The sequence below is a fragment of the Ranitomeya imitator genome, chromosome 10 (assembly GCF_032444005.1).
Source record: "Ranitomeya imitator isolate aRanImi1 chromosome 10, aRanImi1.pri, whole genome shotgun sequence".
Classification (NCBI taxonomy): domain Eukaryota; kingdom Metazoa; phylum Chordata; class Amphibia; order Anura; family Dendrobatidae; genus Ranitomeya; species Ranitomeya imitator.
The window spans coordinates 124587920-124597928 of record NC_091291.1 but is presented as its reverse complement, the minus strand read 5'-3'; positions in this window follow the sequence as shown (position 1 = coordinate 124597928).

Genomic DNA, 10009 nt, shown 5'->3' with positions numbered 1-10009 from the left:
GAACGGTACAGAGCACTATATGAGGCAGAGATATAGGGCAATAATGAACGGTGCAGAGCACTATATGGCACAGCTATAGGGCAATAATGAACGGTGCAGAGTACTATATGGGGCAGAGCTATAGGGCAATAATGAACGGCGCAGAGCACTATATGGGACAGAGCTATAGGGCAATAATGAACGCTACAGAGCACTATATGGGGCAGAGCTATAGGGCAATAATGAACGGTGCAGAGCACTATATGGCACAGCTATGGGGCAATAATGAACGGAGCAGAGCACTATATGGCACAGCTATGGGGCAATAATGAATGGTACAGAGCACTATATGGGGCACAGCTATGGGGCAATAATGAATGGTGCAGAGCACTATATGGCACAGCTATAGGGCAATAATGAACGGTGCAGAGCACTATATGGGGCACAGCTATGGGGGCAATAATGAACAGTACAGAGCACTATATGGCACAGCTATGGGGCAATAATGAACGGTGCAGAGCACTATATGGCACAGCTATGGGGAAATAATGAACGGTGCAGAGCACTGTATGGGGCACAGCTATGGGGCAATAATAAACAGTGCAGAGCACTATATGGCACAGCTATGGGGAAATAATGAACGGTGCAGAGCACTATATGGGCCACAGCTATAGGGCAATAAGGAACGGTGCAGAGCACTATATGGGGCACAGCTATGGGGGCAATAATGAACGGTACAGAGCACTATATGGGGCACAGCTATAGGGCAATAATGAATGGTACAGAGCACTATATGGGGCACAGCTATAGGGCAATAATGAACGGTGCAGGGCACTATATGGGGCACAGCTATAGGGCAATAATGAACGGTACAGAGCACTATATGAGGCACAGCTATAGGGCAATAATGAACGGTACAGAGCACTATATGGGGCACAGCTATGGGGCAATAATGAACGGTGCAGAGCACTATATGGGGCACAGCTATAGGGCAATAATGAACGGTGCAGAGCACTGTATGGGGCACAGCTATAGGGCAATAATGAACGGTGCAGAGCACTATATGGCAGAGCTATAGGGCAATAATGAACGGTGCAGAGCACTATATGGGCCACAGCTATAGGGCAATAATGAACGGTGCAGAGCACTATATGGGGCACAGCTATAGGGCAATAATGAACGGTGCAGAGCACTATATGGGGCACAGCTATAGGGCAATAATGAATGGTGCAGAGCACTGTATGGGGCACAGCTATAGGGCAATAATGAACGGTGCAGAGCACTATATGGCACAGCTATAGGGCAATAATGAACGGTGCAGAGTACTATATGGGGCAGAGCTATAGGGCAATAATGAACGGCGCAGAGCACTATATGGGACAGAGCTATAGGGCAATAATGAATGCTACAGAGCACTATATGGGGCAGAGCTATAGGGCAATAATGAACGGTGCAGAGCACTATATGGCACAGCTATGGGGCAATAATGAACGGAGCAGAGCACTATATGGCACAGCTATGGGGCAATAATGAATGGTACAGAGCACTATATGGGGCACAGCTATGGGGCAATAATGAATGGTGCAGAGCACTATATGGCACAGCTATAGGGCATTAATGAACGGTGCAGAGCACTATATGGGGCACAGCTATGGGGGCAATAATGAACAGTACAGAGCACTATATGGCACAGCTATGGGGCAATAATGAACGGTGCAGAGCACTATATGGCACAGCTATGGGGAAATAATGAACGGTGCAGAGCACTGTATGGGGCACAGCTATGGGGCAATAATGAACAGTGCAGAGCACTATATGGCACAGCTATGGGGAAATAATGAACGGTGCAGAGCACTATATGGGCCACAGCTATAGGGCAATAAGGAACGGTGCAGAGCACTATATGGGGCACAGCTATGGGGGCAATAATGAACGGTACAGAGCACTATATGGGGCACAGCTATAGGGCAATAATGAATGGTACAGAGCACTATATGGGGCACAGCTATAGGGCAATAATGAACGGTGCAGGGCACTATATGGGGCACAGCTATAGGGCAATAATGAACGGTACAGAGCACTATATGAGGCACAGCTATAGGGCAATAATGAACGGTACAGAGCACTATATGGGGCACAGCTATGGGGCAATAATGAACGGTGCAGAGCACTATATGGGGCACAGCTATAGGGCAATAATGAACGGTGCAGAGCACTGTATGGGGCACAGCTATAGGGCAATAATGAACGGTGCAGAGCACTATATGGCAGAGCTATAGGGCAATAATGAACGGTGCAGAGCACTATATGGGCCACAGCTATAGGGCAATAATGAACGGTGCAGAGCACTATATGGGGCACAGCTATAGGGCAATAATGAACGGTGCAGAGCACTATATGGGGCACAGCTATAGGGCAATAATGAACGGTGCAGAGCACTGTATGGGGCACAGCTATAGGGCAATAATGAACGGTGCAGAGCACTATATGGGGCACAGCTATAGGGCAATAATGAACGGTGCAGAGCACTATATGGGGCACAGCTATAGGGCAATAAGGAACGGTGCAGAGCACTATATGGCACAGCTATGGGGCAATAATGAACGGTACAGAGCACTATATGGGGCACAGCTATAGGGCAATAATGAACGGTACAGAGCACTATATGGGGCACAGCTATAGGGCAATAATGAACGGTGCAGAGCACTATATGGCACAGCTATGGGGCAATAATGAACGGTGCAGAGCACTATATGGCACAGCTATAGGGCAATAATGAACGGTGCAGAGCACTATATGGGGCACAGCTATAGGGCAATAATGAACGGTACAGAGCACTATATGGGGCACAGCTATAGGGCAATAATGAACGGCGCAGAGCACTATATGGCACAGCTATGGGGCAATAAGGAACGGTGCAGAGCACTATATGGGGCACAGCTATGGGGCAATAATGAATGGTGCAGAGCACTATATGGCACAGCTATAGGGCAATAATGAACGGTGCAGAGCACTATATGGGGCACAGCTATGGGGGCAATAGTGAACGGTGCAGAGCACTATATGGCACAGCTATGGGGCAATAATGAACGGTGCAGAGCACTATATGGCACAGCTATGGGGCAATAATGAACGGTGCAGAGCACTATATGGCACAGCTATGGGGCAATAATGAACGGTGCAGAGCACTATATGGCACAGCTATGGGGAAATAATGAACGGTGCAGAGCACTATATGGGGCACAGCTATAGGGCAATAATGAACGGCGCAGAGCACTATATGGGGCACAGCTATAGGGCAATAATGAACGGTGCATTGCACTATATGGGGCACAGCTATGGGGGAAATAATGAACGGTGCAGAGCACTGTATGGGGCACAGCTATGGGGCAATAATGAACGGTGCAGAGCATTATATGGCACAGCTATAGGGCAATAATGAACGGTGCAGAGCACTCTATGGCACAGCTATGGGGAAATAATGAACGGTGCAGAGCACTATATGGCACAGCTATAGGGCAATAATTAACGGTGCAGAGCACTATATGGGGCACAGCTATAGGGCAATAATGAACGGTACAGAGCACTATATGGCACAGCTATAGGGCAATAATTAACGGTGCAGAGCACTATATGGGGCACAGCTATAGGGCAATAATGAACGGTACAGAGCACTATATGGGGCACAGCTATAGGGCAATAATGAACGGTGCAGAGCACTATATGGGCCACAGCTATAGGGCAATAATGAACGGTGCAGAGCACTATATGGGCCACAGCTATAGGGCAATAATGAACGGTACAGAGCACTATATGGGCCACAGCTATAGGGCAATAATGAACGGTGCAGAGCACTATATGGGGCACAGCTATGGGGCAATAATGAACGGTGCAGAGCACTATATGGGGCACAGCTATAGGGCAATAATGAACGGTACAGAGCACTATATGGGCCACAGCTATAGGGCAATAATGAACGGTGCAGAGCACTATATGGGGCACAGCTATGGGGAAATATGAACGGTGCAGAGCACTCTATGGCACAGCTATGGGGAAATAATGAACGGTGCAGAGCACTATATGGCACAGCTATAGGGCAATAATGAACGGTGCAGGGCACTATATGGGCCACAGCTATAGGGCAATAATGAACGATGCAGAGCACTATATGGGGCACAGCTATAGGGAAATAATGAACGGTGCAGAGCACTATATGGGCCACAGCTATAGGGCAATAATGAACGGTGCAGAGCACTATATGGGGCAGAGCTATAGGGCAATAATGAACGGTGCAGAGCACTATATGGGGCACAGCTATAGGGCAATAATGAACGGTGCAGAGCACTATATGGGCCACAGCTATAGGGCAATAATGAACGGTACAGAGCACTATATGGGGCACAGCTATAGGGCAATAATGAACGGTGCAGAGCACTATATGGGCCACAGCTATAGGGCAATAATGAACGGTGCTGAGCACTATATGGGCCACAGCTATAGGGCAATAATGAACGGTACAGAGCACTATATGGGGCACAGCTATAGGGCAATAATGAACGGTGCAGAGCACTATATGGGGCACAGCTATAGGGCAATAATGAACGGTGCAGAGCACTATATGGGGCACAGCTATAGGGCAATAATGAACGGTGCAGAGCACTATATGGGGCACAGCTATAGGGCAATAATGAACGGTGCAGAGCACTATATGGGGCACAGCTATAGGGCAATAATGAACGGTGCAGAGCACTATATGGGGCACAGCTATAGGGCAATAATGAACGGTGCAGAGCACTATATGGGGCACAGCTATAGGGCAATAATGAACGGTACAGAGCACTATATGGGGCACAGCTATAGGGCAATAATGAACGGTGCAGAGCACTATATGGGGCAGAGCTATAGGGCAATAATGAACGGTGCAGAGCACTATATGGGGCACAGCTATAGGGCAATAATGAACGGTGCAGAGCACTATATGGGGCACAGCTATAGGGCAATAATGAACGGTGCAGAGCACTATATGGGCCACAGCTATAGGGCAATAATGAACGGTACAGAGCACTATATGGGGCACAGCTATAGGGCAATAATGAACGGTGCAGAGCACTATATGGGCCACAGCTATAGGGCAATAATGAACGGTACAGAGCACTATATGGGCCACAGCTATAGGGCAATAATGAACGGTGCAGAGCACTATATGGGGCACAGCTATGGGGCAATAATGAACGGTGCAGAGCACTATATGGGGCACAGCTATAGGGCAATAATGAACGGTACAGAGCACTATATGGGCCACATCTATAGGGCAATAATGAACGGTGCAGAGCACTATATGTGGCACAGCTATGGGGAAATATGAACGGTGCAGAGCACTATATGGGGCACAGCTATAGGGCAATAATGAACGGTGCAGAGCACTATATGGCACAGCTATGGGGAAATAATGAACGGTGCAGAGCACTATATGGCACAGCTATGGGGAAATAATGATCTATTTTTATTTTTGAAATTCACCGGTAAATGCTGCATTTCCACCCTAGGCTTATACTCGTGTCAATAAGTTTTCCCAGTTTTTTGTGGCAAATTTAGGGGGGTCGGCTTATACTCGGGTCGGCTTATACTCAAGTATATACGGTAGATATAGGGAAGCTGGAGAGCATTATATGGTGAAGAACTGTGTGGATGGTATTGCTATGGGGAGCAATGGGTAGTTAGACACTACCAGAAGCACTGCGTGGATGCTACTGATATTAGAGGTACTGTGCCACAAGCCTTGCCAATAGCACTGTGTGGATGGTACTTTTATGGGAGTACTGAGTTGTATCCACTATTTGTACCACTGCGTGGATGGCACTGTTATGGAAGTACTGAGTGACAAACACTTACAGGAGCACTGTCTGGATGCCAATGTTATAGAGGCCCTATATAACTAGCATTACCAAAAGCGCTGGCACTGTGTGGGTGACACTTGATTGGGGGCCCTGTATGAAAAGAAGTACCAAAAACTCTGTGCGGATGTTAATGTTATGGCGGTAATAGGTGGCTAGGCGCTATCATAATCCCTGTGTAACATAGTAACATAGTAACATAGTTAGTAAGGCCGAAAAAAGACATTTGTCCATCCAGTTCAGCCTATATTCCATCATAATAAATCCCCAGATCTACGTCCTTCTACAGAACCTAATTGTATGATACAATATTGTTCTGCTCCAGGAAGACATCCAGGCCTCTCTTGAACCCCTCGACTGAGTTCGCCATCACCACCTCCTCAGGCAAGCAATTCCAGATTCTCACTGCCCTAACAGTAAAGAATCATCTTCTATGTTGGTGGAAAAACCTTCTCTCCTCCAGACGCAAAGAATGCCCCCTTGTGCCCGTCACCTTCCTTGGTATAAACAGATCCTCAGCGAGATATTTGTATTGTCCCCTTATATACTTATACATGGTTATTAGATCGCCCCTCAGTCGTCTTTTTTCTAGACTAAATAATCCTAATTTCGCTAATCTTTCTGGGTATTGTAGTTCTCCCATCCCCTTTATTAATTTTGTTGCCCTCCTTTGTACTCTCTCTAGTTCCATTATATCCTTCCTGAGCACCGGTGCCCAAAACTGGACACAGTACTCCATGTGCGGTCTAACTAGGGATTTGTACAGAGGCAGTATAATGCTCTCATCATGTGTATCCAGACCTCTTTTAATGCACCCCATGATCCTGTTTGCCTTGGCAGCTGCTGCCTGGCACTGGCTGCTCCAGGTAAGTTTATCATTAACTAGGATCCCCAAGTCCTTCTCCCTGTCAGATTTACCCAGTGGTTTCCCATTCAGTGTGTAATGGTGATATTGATTCCTTCTTCCCATGTGTATAACCTTACATTTATCATTGTTAAACCTCATCTGCCACCTTTCAGCCCAAGTTTCCAACTTATCCAGATCCATCTGTAGCAGAATACTATCTTCTCTTGTATTAACTGCTTTACATAGTTTTGTATCATCTGCAAATATCGATATTTTACTGTGTAAACCTTCTACCAGATCATTAATGAATATGTTGAAGAGAACAGGTCCCAATACTGACCCCTGCGGTACCCCACTGGTCACAGCGACCCAGTTAGAGACTATACCATTTATAACCACCCTCTGCTTTCTATCACTAAGCCAGTTACTAACCCATTTACACACATTTTCCCCCAGACCAAGCATTCTCATTTTGTGTACCAACCTCTTGTGCGGCACGGTATCAAACGCCTTGGAGAAATCGAGATATACCACGTCCAATGACTCACCGTGGTCCAGCCTATAGCTTACCTCTTCATAAAAACTGATTAGATTGGTTTGACAGGAGCGATTTTTCATAAACCCATGCTGATATGGAGTTAAACAGTTATTCTCATTGAGATAATCCAGAATAACATATTGTGAGACAGTGAGAAACGAGATCAAGCACAAAGGAGAGCCAGTAGGAGTCATGCCGTGAGACCGAGGCAACATCCTACTGAGGCGCGTAGCCGGTGGCCGGAACACCGAGGGAGTAACTGACTCTACGCCTTACTTCAAACTCGGCAGGACAGTTAATTATAGGTTGGCTGTCTCACCTAAACACCTACAAAGACATAGGAGGCAACAGTGGGAGAGGGGCGTCTCTAGGGTCCCGGCAAGACCTCCAGGCCTTCCCGTCATACGGGTGCGTCCTAGCCATAACATACCTGGGGGACGTTGAATTAGAAACATCTGGAACATATTAGAAAGAACGAATGAACGAGAACAGAAGTTGTGAGGACTATTCAGAATGCTCAGCAGGGTAGCACTACAACACACAGGCGCTATTGGTAGGCAACGATTTCCACCTGCAAAGGGAATTCTGGAAGTGCCCATCGGACTGGCCGGTCTCAGATAGCCCTGTTAAGCGTGCTCTGGATTGCGGATCCTGAAGTCTTCAGTAAAGAGGTAAAGAGACTGCAACCCTGTGTCCTCGTTATTGTCTGCACCTCACACCATCGCCATCTACATCACTGGGAGGCCCTGGGGACACACTTCACCTGTGGGAAGGTATACCATCCATCTGCCATTCCATCACCCCAGCGGACCCCAAGCAGCGTCGGTCATCCTGACCGAACACCACAGGTGGCATCACAAATCTCTGACAGACTCCTATCACCTTTTATTGGACGCCCCTTAGCAGGGTCACAGACCGGGTCTAGCCACCCTCACAGCCTCAGAACCGAACCAGCGAGGCCCGGTACCGAGAACGCGTGGCCCTGTGTCTGTGGGCGATCCACTAGCACTAACTGGAACACTGTGTGGATGGTACTGTTATACAGACACTGGGTGACTAGCACTACCAGAAGCACTGTGTGGATGGTACTGTTATACAGACACTTGGTGACTAGTACTTACAACAACACTGTGTGGATGACACTGCTATGGGGGCGCTGGGTGTCTGGCACTACCAAGAGCACTTTGTGGATAGCAGTGTTACGAGGGGCACTGAGTGACAAGCACGACCTGGGAGCACTTTGTGGATGGCCGTGCTACGAGGGGCACTGAGTGACAAGCACGACCTGGGGGCACTGGGTGGATGACACTGTTATGGGAGCATTGGCTGGCACTGTCATAGAACACTGCAGGTTTGCATGATTTCTACAATCCCACAAGGTCACATCCATAATCTGGACATGGCGCCATTCCTCCTCGGTTGTGCTGAACCACACGTATGGATGCATAACGCTGTTAGTTCGGTAGGAGTGCAATTTGTCCAGGTCTTACATCCAGAATGTGAGCATGACTACGATAGGCCAAAATGAGGACTGCAGATGTTTTTTGGATTGTAGGAGGAAATCCATGAAGAGAACATACAAATTGTTCTCCATAGACTCTGCTACACTTGGAAAAGGAAGCCTAATTTAATGTATTATTGTAAAAAGCAAGATTAACCTTCTGCAAACTCAATTCCATTAGGATGGGAGCCCCTTCAGCACACTGTGGGTTAATACAATAATTTATCATGGACTCTTAGTGACCCCCGTCTGATACGCATCTTCTGCTCTTAAATGTGCGATACACATGTGGTGTCTGCAGAATTATCCATCTGGCTGATTTAGGTAGGACGCCATCATCAATAAATCTTCTCCAGCACCAACATGGCGGAAAGGACAAATATTGGGACTTAGGGTCGATTTACGGTTAATAGATCTGTCTGGGACGGAGGAGAACGCAGCTGCGCTTCAGGATCAGCGTCTAGACCATGTTCTCATTAGCCTTTCTTTTCCTTTCTTCTTTAATAATAAAATTGTCTCATTTGCCTTAAATTTGGATTTTGGATGAAAACAATTTGAAATATTATTAGGAAATTTAATTTAGTTTAAAAATCAATTTCTTTTCTTTTATGAATTATTTGCATAATTTTATCATTTAATTTTTTTTTATATCAAAATTTGGTTGATTTCTCGGAAAAATAAATTGTATTAAAAAAAAGTAATTGTTAAATGTTTCTATGGTAATAAACAGAAAACAGAAAATTAACCAGTTCAAATTTTAATTTTACAGGATGTAAAGTGTAAGGAATGGTTAACATGACTAGATTCAACAAATACCAAAAATCAAGTGTTTTCCTGTCACCCCTAAAATAAAAGGGGGTGTCCACTTTTAGAAAATGTCCTGCTATAAACTGCAGTAGTTATAAAACTCAGCCTGTGTATTACTCTCCCTCCCCGGGTCCAGAGCTGGGTCTGCTCTGCTGCTCCGGTCTCTTATTTGTCTGCAATGGTGACTTCACCACTAATCAGTGAGCTCAGCGGTTCGTGATGTCCATACGAGTAGAGCCAACTCTTACTAAGGCCGCCTTCATCTGGAGCTCAATGCAGGTGCTGATGTCAATGTTTTATGAACTATTGATGTCGTTGGTGCTAAGATTATTGGGAGACAAAATGACAGAATAGTTTGTCAAATAAAGGGGGTCTCCTAAATAGGAAATAGAAACAGAGAATTTGTATATAATAATCATTGCTATTAGATATATTGGCACCGC